Source organism: Mobula hypostoma, chromosome 3, assembly GCF_963921235.1.
Source record: "Mobula hypostoma chromosome 3, sMobHyp1.1, whole genome shotgun sequence".
NCBI lineage: Eukaryota > Metazoa > Chordata > Chondrichthyes > Myliobatiformes > Myliobatidae > Mobula > Mobula hypostoma.
This window is the reverse complement of record NC_086099.1, coordinates 56091678-56110026: the sequence shown is the minus strand read 5'-3', so window position 1 is coordinate 56110026 and position 18349 is coordinate 56091678. Positions and strand designations below refer to the sequence as shown.

General features: G+C 37.2%; 1 protein-coding gene across 1 annotated transcript in view; it reads right to left on the bottom strand.

The window, feature by feature from the left end:
- The window catches only part of LOC134343418 (zeta-sarcoglycan), a 981051-nt gene extending 963674 nt beyond the window's left edge, over positions 1-17377 (bottom strand). The window contains exon 1 of the mRNA XM_063042119.1: positions 17164-17377. The gene's annotated coding sequence lies outside the window, so the exon portion shown is untranslated. The remainder of the gene's footprint in view (positions 1-17163) is intronic.
- Positions 17378-18349: the final 972 nt, after the last annotated feature.

The window sequence follows — 18349 nt, the reverse complement described above, 5'->3', positions numbered from 1 at the left end:
GACATAGGGATAGAGAAAGGGAGGGGGAGGGAATTACCAGAAGTTGGAGAATTCTATGTTCATACCAAGGGGCTGGAGACTACCTAGACGGTATATGAGGTGTTGCTCCTCCAACTTGAGTTTAGCCTCATCATGGCAGTAGAGGAGGCCATGTACGGACATATCTGAGTGGGAATGGGAAGCAGAATTGAACTGGGTGGCTACCGGGAGATCCTGTTTGTTGTGGCGGACGGAGCAGACGTACTTGACAAAGCGGTCCCCCAATCTGCGTTGGGTTTCACCGATGTAGAGGAGGCTGCACCGGGAGCACCGGATGCAATAGATGACCCCAAAAGACTCACAAGTGAAGTGTTGCCTCACTTGGAAGGACTTTTTGGGGCCCTGAATGGTGGCAAGAGAGGAGGTGTAGGGACAGGTGTAGCACTTGCACTTACAGGGATAAGTGCCGGGTGGGAGATCCGTGGGGAGGGACGTGTGGACCAGGGAGTCACGGAGGGACCGATCCCTGCAGAAAGCAGAGAGGGGTGGAGAGGGAGATGTGCTTAGCGGTGGGGTCCTGTTGAAGGTGGCGGAAGTTGCTGAGGATAATGTGCTGGATCCCTTTATCTTTCCCCTTACTGGTTTTTCACCTGGAACCTACCAGCCTTCTCCTTCCCACCCTCCCCCCACCTTCTTTGTAGGGCCTCTGCCCCTTCCCCCTACAGTCCTGACGAAGGGTTCCGGCCCAAAACGTCGACTCGTTTCCACGGATGCTGCCCGACCTGCTGAGTTCCTCCAGCGTGTTGTGAGTGTTGCTTTGACCCCAGCATCTGCAGATTATTTTGTTTTTAAAGTTGAAGAGACCATTTCAATGCTGTGCAATTCTATTACCTGGTTACCAAGGCTCAGCAGAGTACAGACCAAGGGCAGGTAAATAGGATTATATAGGATTGAAACGGCTGTGAATTATCTGAAAAAGAATAAGATTGTTGACAACCATGATGATTTGACCTAAGAGGAACTTTGAATTATAGATCGACACAGTCACCATGAGCATACCATTTTAAAACAATAAAACCATTTTAATTCCAATCCCCATTCCCATTTCAACATGACAATCATTGGTCTCCTCTACAGCCACGATGTGTTGACTCAGGTTAGAGAAGCAAATCTTCGTATTCGTATCCTCCAACCTTAATGCATGAACATCGATTTCTCCATCTTCTGGTCATATTCCCTCCCACACTCTTCCATCTTCTTCAATTCTTCGCTTTGCTCCCTAACAGTTTCTCCTATCCGATTCCTTCTTCTCCAGTCTTTTACCTTTTCTAGTCATCACCTCCCAGTTTCTTACTTCATCACCTCTCTCCAACCCACCGGTCCTCATCTATCACTTTCTGGCTTGTACTCATTCCCTTCCCCGCCTCCCCATTCTTACTCTGGCTGCCTCCTCCTTCCTTTCCAGTTCTGATGAAGGGTTTTGGCCCCCAATGTCAACTGTTTATTCATTTCCATGGATGCTGCCTGACCTGCTGAGTTCCTCCATCATTTCATGTGTGTTCCCCTCCATGGAGTCTGTCTATACTTCTCACTGCCTCAGTACAGCAGCCAACCTAATCAGAAACATCACCCACTCTGGATATTCTCTCTTCTCTTTTTGGGCGGAAGGTACAAAAGCCTGAAAGCATGCATCACTAGGTTCAAGGACACCTTCTATCCCACTGTTACCAGACTCTTGAATAACAGGACGGACTCCTCACCTCTCAGTCTACCTCATTAAAATTTTATGCTTTGTTGTTTACCTGCACTGCACTTTGTAGCTTTTACAGTTTATTCTGCATTGTTATTGATATCGTTTGACCCGGTTCTGCCTTACTGTACCCTGTATTGATTTGATCTGCATGAACACTATGCAAGACAAGCTTTTCTCCTTATCTTGGTATATGTGGCTATATTAAAGCGATACTAATCTAGAGGTAACAAGGTTTGGATGTGTCATTCAGTGATGTTACAGAGGAAGCAGTAAGCTCCTGGTGACCGTGAGAAGCTGTGACGCAAGTTTTTCTTCGGTCAAACCAAACATCATGATTATCAATAATCTTATTCTTCTTCAATTAATTGTCAGGAAGTAGGTTAAAGCTGGATAACAGTGGAGGAATAGAGCTTGTGGTGGGAACCAATAGTAATAATTTCACTGCATCCGTTATTCAACTAAAGCTTCGGCGTTGCACATTGAAACTGACAGTGGTGGGAAAAGTGCAAGTGAACAAACTGCTATGTAAATTTTGAATTGAACAATTATCTTAAGTAACACAATAAACTCTTTTATTCCAAATTATTGATTCATGCACGAATACAGACACACAGACATTAACTAAAGTCAGAATAAGAGCAAAGCAAAACATGTTTGTTAATTCTGAAAATTAATAGAGATCCAGGTAATTTTACTGTTTAGTTATATATTCACAAATTTTGTTTTAAGATTTATGTTTTTGTGAACAAATAGATAAAAATAAGAAGAGTATTCAAGTGGAAGAGCAGTGTTTGTGTAGTCTACCTGTAGACACCACATAAAGCTTTAAATTAAGCTTAGGAACGTGCATTATTCAGTTCTCAAATATCAAATTTAAAGTTTTATAACTAGTTTGGTGTTCTAGTCACATCTTTCAGCCACTTTGGCTTCATCAACTCATTGTCTTCAAAGCTTTCAAGATCTTCACACTGCTGCCTTACTTTTATACAACAGGTAGAATAAGTTAAAAATTTTTTGCAGAGTTTTTGAAAAATGTATATCTCATATATTTAAAAAACTGACCAAGGAGGTCCAGTTCATCCTAAATATTCTGGTTCTTGCTTCTCTACTGAAAACCTGAGCTATGTCCAATAATGTGATAACTAGATCAAACTTTCAGCAACACTGAAGTAATTGTCTTCTGTGCCTGTCACAAGCTTGACCAATCACTTCTGGGTTTAATCGCGTATTCATACACTTTCATAGCTTGAGCAAGATAGTTGTCACCTTGTCATCCTGCTTATAATTAAGGTTTTTTAAATTTTTTAATAGTTAAGTCTTATCCAAGGCAATTTCCTCAGTCCTGGAAACACTAACCATCTTCCCATCTCAATCCCACCATCACTAACTCCACTCTTACATCACTAAAGATCATTTTTATTTCTGCCCATCATTTCCCCATTTCTTTGGCCCTGACACCAAATTCCTTTGGAGGTTGTCCAAATCTTGTGCCACAATTAATCAGGTTCTCCAGAATTTCCTCCTCGAACTGTCCCATCATTTCATCCATCTTGTGAGAAAAATCATTCTTCAGCCAAGCATTTGTCCACCCCTCGTCTCTCTTATTAGCATCAAAATACTTCACACCATAATAAATAAATAACTTCAAATTATGTGATTTTTGCACTTTTCATAAATAAATATTAGCTAATACTATGAAACTACTAAAAATAGAGTAAAAAGGTATGGTAAATTCAAATGACATGACACACATTCACTCTTATGAAATTTTACCAATTATCTCAAAAGAGCTGTTACAAAAAAGCATATAATTTTTAACCTGATGGTTGAGTAGATCACTTCAATAGAATCCCTTTCATTGAAGTTGGCTGATTAGAAAATATTCCTACTAGGAGCCTTTTATAAACCATCTGTGTTTCTGCAGTACATGATGATGAGTTTTTAAACTTTTCTTATAATTTTTATGTCTTTCTACAATGTATAAACAAAAAGTAGTTTTTCTATGAAATAAAAGACAAAAGTATCATGTGGAATCTTTTAACCTCTTTCATTTCTATGAATTACTTATGTTCCTTTTAAGATTCTGAACATAAAATTTGAAAATACTCTGAGTATATTAGAATATTCATTGAGAAAACTTTGATTAAAATAACACCTCAAACAGACGTTATATGATCTAGCTTTCAGCTTTCTTCATTCGTGTTACTTCACTATCCAATTAATAATATAAATAATGATCAGGACCGGCATGCAATTATAGCTTTACTGAGAAAAGCATGATTCTCCCAACTTCAGCTCTTTCATATGCAGCTGATTTAAAAATACATTTATAGTTACAGTGCCAATGAGTCACGGATATACAAATTTATTCCACCAGAAGAATTATTAAAACATGTCCTGCTCTCTCTGCATTAACTGAGGCTTCTCTGGGATTGAATGGAGAAGAAAATTAGTTCCTGTTCTTTAATGCACTATGCAAATGACAGACTGAATAATAACAAAAGGGCATTCAGTCATCAGCGCCGCCCCAAAAAAGGCACATCTTTTTTCTCTCTGTACACGTCCCAATCACCTGGAAGTGAAAATGCTGTTTAAAAAACAGATTTTATTGTCACCCACGAACACTATTAACATCATTATCGAATAAAACAGAGATCCATTGAACAATGGACAAAAACAATACTACTTTCCTGAAATATTTTCCTAAGAAATATATTCATGTAATATATTCATTAAATAGTGTAAGTGTAATAAATCATTGGGCATTATTAGCTACAGTGGATTCCAGTTAACTGAGACACATCAGGACCAGTACATTTTGGCCCAATTAAATAGCAGTCCCAATTATCCGAAGTTCCATGGAAATAGTTAAAAAGATATTAAATTAAAATCAAACCACTGTTTATTTGATTTACATGTATTTAAATAAAATACAGAATAAATTAGAACATTATCAAAACTATTACAGTACTATAAAACTATGTTGTAGTTCCTAATAGTTATCAACGGAGGAATCCATCCCGTGTGCACTGCCGTGTTCTTTTGATTGACTGTAAATGAACAAAATCAGCACAGACACTTCATGCAGTTAGTGGACTACTTTCATAAAGTGCTCTTGATAGTTGTATCCTCCAAATCTTCATTTTAATTGTAACAGTCAAGATGACTGTCGATATCTTCAAATTCTTCATAGTTCCTGACTTGAAGTAGTGAAATCATTTCATTTTCACTCCTGGCCATTTCTAGCACCTCCAAGCCTGGATGCTTGAAACTGCAGTGAGCAAACCTGTTCTGCATTGCCTTACAGTTCATTACTCACCAACTAATAGTGACAAAAATCACTGCTTTTTGAACATAAATCTTCAAGTGATGCCATTTAAAACTGTTCGCTGAGCACAGTGGCATGCCTCATGGCCACACAACATGCACATGACTAACACTAGTGAGAAATTGTTCAGCAACTGTCTCGTGATCCATTTAAGCGGCATAGTGTCCCAAATAACTGAAGGGAATCCCTGCTATTTTCTCAGTCAGTTTTTGTTCTTTAAGAGTTATCCCAAATAAACGGCTGTCCCAATTAATTGGAATCCACCGCATTTCTTTTACTTAAAATGGCTATACATAATCGATGTAAGCAGATGAATGAATCTGTTAGCCAATGAACGTAGCCCAAAGTGTATAAACAGTACCTCCCAACTTTAAAGCACAAATCATACAATATAAATGGTATTTACCTGTAGTGTGATATCTCTGGTTGAAATTATGATCAGGGCAAAGTTGGACAAGGCACCTCATTACATGGTTTACATCCCCACACCTGACTACTTTCTGCCAGCAGACGTGCACATAATGAGGCCACCATTTATGCAACACCTATTTCCAAACTTTTGTCATAAATTAAAGCTCAAAATTGCAATTCACATACATATAATAGTCTCAGTCAAAAAAAACCAAAGCACATATCGATCTGTTACTTTTTCACATTTTAAAAAGTGACTTCAGCAAACAGCCTATTTGCAAGGAGTCTTCAATGGCACCACATCCTATCTGGGCACCTCCAGATGAAAATGTATTCACAGGTCAGATTTTATGTCATAAAATGCTGCAGGAAGAATTTGGCCATGCACTCTTGTATACTCTGCTCTTTTGGTGAATGTTAATGTCACATCTATTCTCAACTTTCTCAGCTTCAGATCTTTCCAAGCTACCACAACAAATCTCTATTATGTCTCCTGAATATGCTGCTCAACACAAAATCAAGGAGACCACACAGGAACCACAATCACAGGAAACTGATTTCAGCAACAAAAATGTGAAATGCAGACACTGGGATTTGCCACCATCTCTGGCTTCCCACCTATACAAGCAGAAACTGCCATTGAGAACCTAGATCTTTTCATCAACAGGAAAGGTTTCTAACTCCTTGGTGTACAGGTGATTGTGGATTATCATAAGAACTTCAAGAAAACTGAGAAGTCTCTGGAGAGAACGTGTCACTTTTCTCCTCCGTAAGGCCACATTGGTAGACATTTTCAGAAGCCAGTACTTACAGTAAGGAAGGGTCCCATGAGTAAAGATCTGTCCTCTAATTCTCAAATCACAGCAAATTAACAGTGACACAATGAGAGCCATCAACCCCAGAATCGTTATGGAAAATTCCATTGCCTATTCATCCAGGGGCACCCTGCCATTAACACCAACCAGTGGGAAAAACTCATCATGGTATCCTGTATGCTGCATAACATAGCCAATAGCAGCTGTCTCTACATGAAGCGCAGCCAGGAGATTTGAAACCAAGATCTTATACAGCACATTATATTACTGGTTCTGCTTTCTCTTCACTTGATTTACAAGTGACTTTGACATACATTGTTCATTAAACTATTATGAAATTTGGAAATATGCTTCTACATCATTTCTGAACAGTTGTTCGCCATTAGTTAATTAAACTAACTCTTTCCTGTTCTATTTCAACCCTACATCTTTTGATAACCACAGAATTTAAGGAGTATTCTGCAGTTTCCTGAGCTATTTAAAGGAATGATAGAAGGTGGAGAACTGCTTCCACAAAATATGAAACATGGGATGTTGGTGATGGGAGAACTTAGTATATTCAGAGGAGGAAGTGTTGTTCTCTTTTCATTTCTGCTGTGCAAGTCAATGTAATAAATGTGGGAAATGCAAAAATGTGGGGATTCTAGGAAGCTTCATACATTTTGTGGAAACATGAACATTCGAAGTTTTGTTGGCTAAAGTAGCTCAAGCCTCTGTTTTCAGTTTGTGCAATAGTTGATATCATTGTCCTGTGAGGCTGAATGTTTTGTGGCTCGTATTTTTCAAAAGGACGTGACCATGTAGGTCAAGAGAGCAAGCACAGTGGGACTGAGTGACTATCAGACCAACAACGAAGCTAGTAAGTATCTTGGGAGATGATACAAGGTCATTTTATCTGCTTATAACTCTTCATTTTTGAATATTAATTAGGGATGAGGTGGGGCTCTTCAGCCCATCTAGTCTATACCAAACTGGTAGTCTGCCTAGTCCCATTGACCTGCACCTGGATAACCTCCATACCTTTCCCATCCAAGTATTAGTCCAAGATTCTCTTCATTGTAATTGAACCCGTATGCACCTGCTTCTGAGTGAAGAAATTCCCTATTTCTATTAAAACAGTGATTGATATTTGGAACTTATACCAGAGGAGTTGGTGGTATCAGATGCAATCACTATATTTAATGGATATTTATAGACATTTACATAGGCAAGGCATAGGAGGAAATGGTGCTAAATCAGACAAATGAAATCAGTGTTGTCTAAGTGTGCAAAAATGGATGCAATGGGATGAAGGATCCATTTCTGTGCTATACAACTCTATGACTACCAATCCATTGCAAAGCGAATGGGAAAAATAATGGCAAATATAGAGAGGTGACGACAATCAATTTGGGCCTAAAGTGGGCAGAAATGCTTTAAGCAGTGCAAATACAAAAAGTCTTACAGGTCCATGAGTGCAGAAAGTAATCAATAAGTTGACTGGAGCGCAGGATTAAATGTAGAAATTTTATAACAACAATGCAAAATCCTTTGGGAAATATAGATGCTTACACATAATAATCAATCAGTAGCACACATATATACCGCATACTAGAGCCAAAAATTTATACTCTACCTCTGCAAATTATTCCGTAACTGATTTGAGGTATTATACAATGCATGATTAAGGGATTAAGTACAATTTTTAAAGTAACATGGCCTTGGGAAAGATTTGCCTTTGATGGAGTGTAGTATAGATTTAGCAGAATGAGACTTAGACTGGGTTAAATTGTGAGGACAGGTGGCACAAAATACTGCATTCCCTAAATTATTCCTTTGAAACTTCAAAGAGATTATGGGGAAATGGTAAGGTGGGCCAAGAGAAACTGCAATGATCTAACACTTGGGGTGATAAAGTGCAAAAATTAGAGCTAATCCTTGCAGGATGGAAGTCAGGAATTATGTTTCCAAGCAAAGGTTAATGCAAGTTTGATTCTCGCTTTCTAAAATAGCAATAAATATTACATTAATTTTTAATGTAAACACAACATCATTAAGCCTTGAAATTCTGTTGGGTAGCAGAGCTGTTTTCAATGTTCTATGTCTGTTTTTTTTTCTCCAGCACAAGTTACGTTTGATTCACTAGTGGTTCGACTTTAGATATTTGATTCAACATTTTCAATGGGATGGCATTGTTACTTGGGAATCACTCCTTTTACCTTGAGCCATAGACTACGGTGCTCTGAAAAAGTTATTATTAAGCATATCCAAAAATAGAGGCTCCACTCAATTAAACCCCATTCCTTGCCTCATACACCAGAGCACCATGAACCTGACCCCCACCTACCCCAACCATCCCCTTCCCAGTCACTGCACCAGGAAAATTTCCAGATCATCTGATTGAGGAGTAGGCATCATCTCCTGTCTCATCATCTAATGCCATGCAACAGCCATATCAAATACCTTTCAGAGGACAGAATAACTTCTGGGCCATAAAATTCAAATCACCAGAAATACCAAGATATTTCAGGAAAACACAGCCACATCAGCCGTGATGTCACAGAACAATCATAAGGACCTAAAGTGGTCTCATCATTAATTTCGTTCCAAAGCCTGAATCTCAGTCTAGAGTCTGAGACACTGCAGCACTCCCTTGTACTTCAAACTTCAGCCTGTCTGCCTAAAATGAAGCTTCTACCTACGCTGGCTCAGAAATGATAGTGTTTCCTATTAATCAATGGGTAACACATACAGAACATTATGTGAAAAATGATTGTATAAACATAGAAATCACATTAGGCCCTGCAACTTATACATGTTTTTATTGGGTTTTTTTCCATTTTAAGACATACGTGGGCATTTGGGGAGCAACCAGTCCAAATTGCTATCAGTTTTTTTAAAAAAGTTAAGTAGAATTATGGAGCCATTTACAATTTAAATTGTAGTACTGTAATATTGCTTGTGAACAATAATTGTTGCCTAAAGACAGTCACCCCTTTTAAGGTTTATGTCATATTCTCTGGGCTGTAACATTTATAGACAGCTCTAAAAACACTCTATAATGAACTCTTATATAAACCACAGACATTTTTAGTTCCTCTGTCTTACGTTGCCCCTGCAACGGACTTCATTGAAGATTACGAATACACATCACACATTTAAATAGACTAGTACACTGTGGCCAATAGAATTAAATAAACTAATAAGCATAAAATATTTACTTTAAAGCATCAAATGATCTAAATCAAGCTAAATCTACAAAAGTTTAACAATGATACTAACAAAAACTTAAATTTACCATTTTGTTTACATTTGAGGTGTGAAAACTCAATTTATGATTGTACACCACATGCAAAACAATGGCATTATAGGCAATATTTGAAAACAGCTTTAAGAAGCAAACACAAATATGTTTCTAAATCAGAACTAAATAGTCTTGATGAATTTTGTTTGACACTACACTTCCAAGCAGTTTGTTTAAACAGTGCGTAAAAAAATCCTTTTGAGTGATAGTTTACTGGAGCTGAGGAAAATCACCCCAATGGAAGCATTACTTGGAGCTGTTGTTAAATTGGCCGGTACAGTTATCTCTCTGGGTTTCATTTCCCGATTTTGGAAAAATTCTACTTGAGGTAATGCTATTGGAATGTAGCAAAGTTGAGAGCTTACAGGTAGAACAGCAAAAATGTCATTGATGCAGACTGCTTACTAAGGCTATTCATAAACAGAGAACATTATTTAAAAATCTAAAATTAGAAATACAGTAACAAAGAAATTTATTTTTTTCAGATTGGAAGGTATTGCACAGTGAATAAATTAACAATAAATTATCACAGTTTAAAAGAAAACTAGAATTCATCTCAGGCATATAGAGAGAATGAAAAAAAGCTTACACGTGATTAAGTAAATAGGAAAGAATAAAATACTGCATTTTTTTTAAAAGGCTGGATTAGATGTATATTTTTAATCTCCAGCTACTTAAGGAATTCCCATGTCAAATGATGAAATAAACCACTGTTCTAATATACTCAAATTTTTGTCAAGTCATGAATGATGAAAGAAAAATTGTATTGGAGGGCAAAATTGTATAATATTTATGAACTGATTTTCAAATACTTAGTTTTTCAATCAAGAATTTTTGACTCTTACTTTCATAAAGATTTTCTTACTGATAATCTATCAACACATGTTATTAGCTGTGGAAATAAAAATCCTCCTGATTAGCACGGTGCCAGCTACAGTCTTAAAGTGAGATACTATAGCGCCACATACTGTCATGGAAGTAACTTATAATTGAAATTCAAATTTGTAACACCACTGTATCCACGTCCTTTGACAAATGCAATCCAAATCATGACATTCACTGTTATTCAACAATGTCAATATTCTAAAGTAACAGCAAAGATCTTTATTCGAGTGTTCAGCCTGCTACAAAATATCAGCCTTTGCACATTTGATTGCATCAATATTAAAGGCTACATTCCAGTTTATCTTGGCATGATTCAAGGGAACTTTAGTTTCATGAATCATTTGGTGCCTTATTTTATAGCTTAACTTCAAAAAACATTGCATGTTTAAAAAAAACATTGCATTTTCAGTTTTCATTGAAACAATACATATATAATAATTCTCTTCCAAAGCACACATGGTCCTGTTTAGCACTATATCATACAGGCTGTCAGAACCCAGGTTCCTTAATGAATTACCTGATCATAGCCATGCTGGCAATTGGGATGCTTAGATAATTTCATTATCTTTTTGAGCTAGAAAGAGGAAAGATTCACCATAGTACACAACAAATACTGTCAACAATTTATTCTCACTGAAGGCAGTTTGTTTGGAGACAAGGAAGAATAAAATTTGCTCCTGCTGCTATACTGTCAATACTGAAATAGTTTTCTCACACAGATTGTCCAAGCACACTCATAGCATCAGTCTTTGCAGGATCAGGCACAGCAGAATGCAATTGACAGCCAGTAAACCATAAAGGAGACAGTAAATTTATCCGTATATTTTGTACCAAAAAAGGCAAAAATAAAATGGTTAAAGCTGGGAATGTTTAAATTTTAAAAATAACTCTTTTCCAGATTACTTCACATGGAACATTAGTATACACAGCATGTTATTTAATAAAAAATTGGAATTGCTTAGAGATTCTGCACATCATACAATTTGCATAGCTAAAATAAGTGCTTCTTACCCAGAAATGTACATCAACATTTCACCACCTCATCCAGAACTTGGTGTTCTGGTTGCTGGTTGAAATAACAGTCATTGCATTACTGAATTGCCGGCCCCCAAAACAAAATTTTCCTTTTTCATCATTGAATGAGATAGCATGGGAAGAGTCTGTTCAATCCAATATGTCTTGGAAGACTATTTGAAAGACTGGTACGTTCCAGATACTTGTAACTTACAATATTGACGCACCTTGCATCACACACCTTATTTTCTACTGGCAAATTACCTCATATCTGATTACTAATTCTCCTATTAGTAGAAAAAGTTTCTCTATCAAAACCTTGGTAATTATCAGTATCTCTATTAAATTACCTCATTCTCAGCACCAAAATAGCATTCTAATCTACAACTATCTTGGTTATTTGTAGAAAATATGTAGCTTAAGTCTGGAAGTCAAAGGTCAATGACCAGTCAATGAGTTGGGGGTAGAGACCCAAGGGTCAAAGTCCCTAGATCAGTTTGTCCGGAGGTTAAGGGCTCACTGTCCAGGAGTCTAAGAGTCCAGAGCTAAGTACTGGAGATCAGAGGTGGTCTATCTGTGTGGGAAATTAGGAAAGAGGCTGGTTTTGCTGTTGTTGTCTGAGCTGTTCTGTTGAACATTGTGGGCATGCTATTTTGGTGCTGGAATCTGTAGTGACCCTTGCAGGCTGCCCTCAGCAGAGTACAAGGTGTATTGGTTGTTAATGGAAATGTCACATTTCAATGTACATATGATAAATAAATCTGAATTTGCTGTACCTAAAATTATTTACAAAGGTTTTATCTCTACTCATCTCTAAATAAAACTAAAGATCACATGCAGAGTTCTTAAAATTCACCTACTCCTTCCATGAGTTAAAAGAGACACTTAGTCAAAGTTTAGTAATTTATTGAAATTGTTTTTTTTAAATATTTTAAAATGTATAGTAAATTCTAGAAGTCTCACTGGAATATGCAATTCTGATATATAGAAAGAAACACAACTTTCAAACAATGGGCTCTTTTAAGGTAAACCAACAACCAAAAATTCTGACATCCAAATCTGACTGGGAACTTTCTGACAAATGTTAAATTGCAATTATATGCAAAATTACAAACAAATGGCAACTTTGCCATACATTTCTTTTTGCAGTATTGTCTGAAGAATACTAGACATTAGTGCTTAAAGCTACTTGTAATTTGCATCCAATTCCAATCTTCATTGCAAGAAACTAGTTTTGAAAATATAAATTGCTGACAGCTGAAATAATTTGCAATGAATACCTACATTAATACATCAATGTCCAGGACACAATTGCTTATGAAACCTACTTTTACAATTTCAAATGCACATGCTGACTCAATATTAGAGGCATATTAAAACTCACAGCAATATAAAGTGAGAATTACTTCATGCAAAATGCAGGAGAACATGATGAGAAATGTCTAAGATAAAGTCCGATCACGGTATCTTCCAAAAGCATTCTAAGTTGTCCCAAATGTAATACTTTCTGTAAATTGTATCCTAAAATCATCATTTCAGCTTTACCTTGCTGGACTGTTAATTGCTCATCCTAATAATCCAATAAGAATTTTATTTACCTTCCTTATTTTACCTTTCCTATTTTACTTAGAATGTTCAAAGCTACATATCATTCCTTAACCAACAAAATAGTCCATCACCCCAGCTTCTTGAATTCATCATAAAAGAAATATAGACAAGTATTTCCTTCTCCATGCTGAGTGCCATGACTAAATAGATAGCTTGTAAAGGCAACAATGAAATGAGCATTATAAGATGGCTAGCTTTTAAATTCTTAAAATACATTAGATACTTCCTAAAAGTTAATAGTAAACTTTGCCCTTTTTACTACATTCATCTCTAATATGTAAACACATGAACTCCAAGATAACTTCTTCAATGACAGACCACCAAAATGCCTTCAAGCCACTGAACTCTGTCAGATTTCAAGAAGACCTCACACAAGAAAGCAAATTACTTATCTGTTAAACACCTACATTCAATGGATTCGAAAATCAATTCATTTTACCAGGATGTACTGATCCTGAAGGGCAAGATGCAAATTGAAATCAAAGTAAAAGCTATAAATGCTGGAAACACTTAGAAGGTCAGGCACAGAAGGAGGAAGAGATTTAATGATTCAGAGCGGCAAAGGGTCATTGGCATGAAATTTTAATTTTATTCCTCTTTCCACAGGTGCTGCCTGACCCACTAAGTGCTTCCAGTATTTCCTGCTATGACTTTAGATTTCCAGTATCTGTAACCTTTTGACTTTTATTGAAGGTATAAAACTTTTGACAACTGCATGATCAAAGACTTAGATGTTCTGTATTGAAAGGAGTTCTTTTGAAAGAAAATTGATTAACGTGGGACCAACAGAAAATAAATGTCATTACCATTCTGGCATTGACAGGTTTCTACAAATAAACTCAGTCAACATTTACCAGGTTAATTACTGGAAGCAATCAATACTGCATCAAACACAGTGTTTGCATTATGACAATTTACAATTATTCAAGTTTGCTGATGGCACCTCCATTTTAGGCCGAAACAAAGGCGATGAATCAGCATGTAGGAGGCAGACTGAAAATCTGACTGAATGGTGCCACAACAACAACTTTTCACTCAATGTCAGGGAGACCAAGGAGCTGACTATTGACCTCAGGAGGAAGAGCCAGAGGTCCATAAGCCAGTCTTCATGGGTGGATCAGAGGTGAAGAGGGTCAGCAAATGTAAATTCCTTGGTGTTATCAATTTGGAGGACCTGTCTAGGGCCCAGCATGCAAGGGTAACTATGAAAAAACCATGGCAGTGCCTCTACCTTCTTAAAAGTTTGTGGAGATTTGGCATGAGATGTAAAACTTTGACAAACTTCTATGGAATGTGTAATGGAGAACATGGTCTGTTCTTTATCAAATTACAGTATTGCTTTGCACTGTTGTAACTATCTGTTATAATTATGTGGTTTTTGTCAGTTTTTCAGTCTTGGTTTGTCTTGAGTTTCTGTGATATCATACTGGAGGCACATTGTATCATTTCTTAATGCATGCATTACTAAATGACAATAAAAGAGGACTGTGTGTCCTCATAATCTAATCTACTCTGATGGATAGCATATTGCGTGGTTCTATCACAGCCCTCTATGGAAACACCAATGCCCTTGAACACAAAGTCCTAGAAAAAGTAGTGAATACAGCCCAGTTCATCATGGGTAAAGTCCTCCCCACTCTTGAGTACATCTACATGAAACATTGCAGCAGGAAAGCAACATCTATCATCAGGGACCCCCACCACCCAGGTCATGCTCTCTTCTTGCTGCTGCCATCAGGAGGTGGTACAGGAGCCTCAGGACTCACACTACCAGGTTCAGGAGCAGTTACTAGCCTTCAACCACCAGGCTCTTGACCAGAGGGGATAATTTCACTCAACTTCATTTATCCCATCATTGAAATGTTCCCACAACCTGTGGACTCACTTTCAATGACTTTTTAAATCTTATATTTCTGATATTTATTGCTGAATTATTTATTATTATTTCTTTCTGTTTGTATTTGCCATTTGTTGTTTCTTTTTTGCACACTGATTGAACACCCAAGTTGGTGCAGTATTCCACTGATTGTATCATGGGTTTATTGAGTATGTCCACAAGAAAATGAATCTCAGGGTTGTAAATGAAGAACATCCTATGAATTACCACAACTCTGATTATGAATGGTAACTTAGCCCATGGAAAATTTCAAACACAAGCTTAGAAAGATGTGAAAATATTTTTAAATGGAACAGATTATACCATAAAATATTTTCTCATGCCTGCACCAAGGAGCTGTTTTATAAGACAGGAAGTTTAAAAAGATAAACAAAAAGCAAGAACAAGGGGAGAGGAGAGATTATGGAAAGACAGACAAAGATTTCAGAGTAGTAGCACATGCATTGGAATCAGTAATCTCACATTTATATCATTTTTTCATTTCAGTATTAAACTAATTATGGTGAGAATGCAGAACAAAGTCAAACTTAGTTTAACGATAATTTATCTATTTGAATGCATCCTTCCAATTCAAAACTCCTTGCCACATAAAAAAGTTGTTAATTTTACATATAAAGTGGGAAATAAACATATTGTTTGTTAAATAACAAAATGGCCATATTGACCCTACACAGTACAGGCCCTTTGGCACAACACTGTGGGCCAAAGGGCCTGTACTGTACTGTACTGTACTATTCTATGTTATTCAGGGTAAGCTAAAAATTGTTGTTCTGATGATGGCCATCTCTCTCCAAATCTATATTATAACTGCCAGTAACTAAAATATAATCAAAGAATACTGGATGATTTATTGGGCTGTGGACTCAATAATAACATGCTAGATTGAATAAAATTACAATGTTTGCAACAGCAACACCAAAAAAGCAAAACAAGTTGAGAGGTTCCTAAAGAAATATCAGACTTGGAAATTCAGTACTACTGATCCGGACTAAATCCATAGCGCCAGCTGTTAAAATCTCTAACATGTTCATTTGTGCATCACCTTTGTTCTCCTATTTTATAATGCTCAGCAATGCCAAGTAAACAAAAGTTGTGGTTCGGCTGTGCGAGTGCATGAAGGCCACGAATGTTTTTTTTCAGCTAATTTGGTTAAAATCGAGATCTACGGTTATGTCGCTAATAAAGAGCATAAAGAGTCCTGCATGGCTGCAGTTAAAAAGAACTTGGAGCCGAAAAAAAAACTACCAGATTATAGAGGAATGCAGTACATTAAAACGAAAGCAGCTCCGGTCAAAGCCCGGGATAAAGTCTTAGAGCACAAACAGGTTTCATCGTGTTTTCGTGCACAGAATCAAATGAAGCAGTAGGTTTAAATTCGCATTGCATTTCCACAACTTTGAGATTACGTGTCTGGCGGGGGGGGGGGAAGAACTTGAAAAGAAAAGAACTATCATTACACTACTCACCAGCCACCCAGTACAAAGCAGTTTACACCATCTACTAATTTCTTCAATTTTGCCGGTACTCTTTCAAAGATGGATTGATTCTACAATATGATAAATTCATGTACTGAATTTCTTGAAGAGATTGACTTCTTCAATCATCCCATATAAACCGGAAATTGATCATTTAAAACAAAAAAATCAATTTATTAGACTGCTGAATGTTGCTAACCGCTAGTATTTCCCACAACTACTGTAAACATCTTAAGACACGCATCAGCTACATAGCGAAGCTTCTCGAGATGGTATAACACATCCAGTATAGAGACCGTTATGGTAGGTTGGACTAGGAGGAAAAATAACTTTTATTATACATTAATATAAAAATCTCCGATCGATTAAAACTGCATGCGATCGCATAAAATGTTGATGACGAGGAAACAGAAATCTCAGCTTCGTAAATGAAACGGAATCATTGAGTAGCGGGGGGGGGGGGGAGAAGAGAGAGAGAGAGAGAGAGAGATAGAGATAGAGAGAGAGAGAGAGAGAGAGAGAGATCGGAAGCATCAGAAATTAGTTGCGAGGGATATGGTTTGTTCCAGTGTCAACAAATATACCCGTAGTCATTAGCTTCCTTCTCTTACACATTCTTCTTAAACATAAATTGTAGTTCCACACAATATCGCAACCTACCTAGAAGTCGATGATGAAGAGTAACTAGTCTTTTCTAGTCACTGATGTCACATACCTTTAACTCTTTAGGGTCCACGGCTGTTGTAACAAATTGTAGGAGAGGCAGCAAGGAGAAGTAGAAAGTTGCAAAATCTAGACTTGTAATTCCCAGATCAAACTCGGCATCGTCCTCCGTTGAGTTCGGGTCTCTCTCAGTCTTACTCCCATAGATCACGCCTCCGGTGATTTTTTTTAAAACCACTTTTCTTCCTCGGGATTTCTTTTGCGAACGCAAATTATGCTCCAAACCAGCAGATCACCTCTTGTACACTTAAAAAAGGAAAATCCTTTCGGGAAGAAAAAGGTTTTCTTTAGTGAAGAACTAAATGCCAGAAAATCGTTGCATCATTAACAACCGTTTCCCTTGTATGGCATCATGCGGCAATTTACAGGAACACAAATACTTAAACTGGCGAGTGCAGTAGTTCGAGATAGCCTTTCTCCATTATGCTGATGTAGTATCTAATTTCATATCTGATCAGCTGTAAGCCAGTAGCATGATCAATTTCACCGATTGCGGTTAAAAACGGTATCAAGAGCTGACTTCGAACTGAAACTGCTGACAGCTGATAATATTCACAAGATAATACCAAGGATACGGAGGAAATGCTCTCATTTTAACATTTTCAGCAAACGGATAGAGCAGGAAGCGTAGGCAGAAAGAAGCATCTGTAACAGACAAGGGCTGATTCACTTGTGTTTTACTGCCCTTGACCACCAGGTGACTACACTCCTGTCTTTTTTTAAGACACTGAGGGGTTTCTTGTAAGTCGACAACGTTAATATCCTTCAGCAGTCAGTACTCCGACTGGTCTTAATGCCCGTCGATCTTCAGTGTCGGCAATTAGGAATTAACAGCCGAAGTAGCATTTGGTCATAACGCTCGAGTTTGCATTATCGCATAAATATCGCGTAGCGTGTGGTGCAATGTGAATGTAATCGGTTATTTACTGAAAAGTTGAGCTTTGTCCAAATAAACTTAAAAACCACGGTCCTGTTAGAGTAGATCCCAATCAGTTTAAATGCAAGTAATGAAAAGTCGGAAAAACAGATTTCAGCCTGGGATTTCAGTTTAATAGACTCTAATGCCGATTACAAACAATAAAAAAAACAAACATCTGTCAGAGGTTGCCAAATATAAAGTCCTTAAATCCAGATTTCATTACAATGTTTTTCAAAATAAGGAAGATTAAAACTAAAAT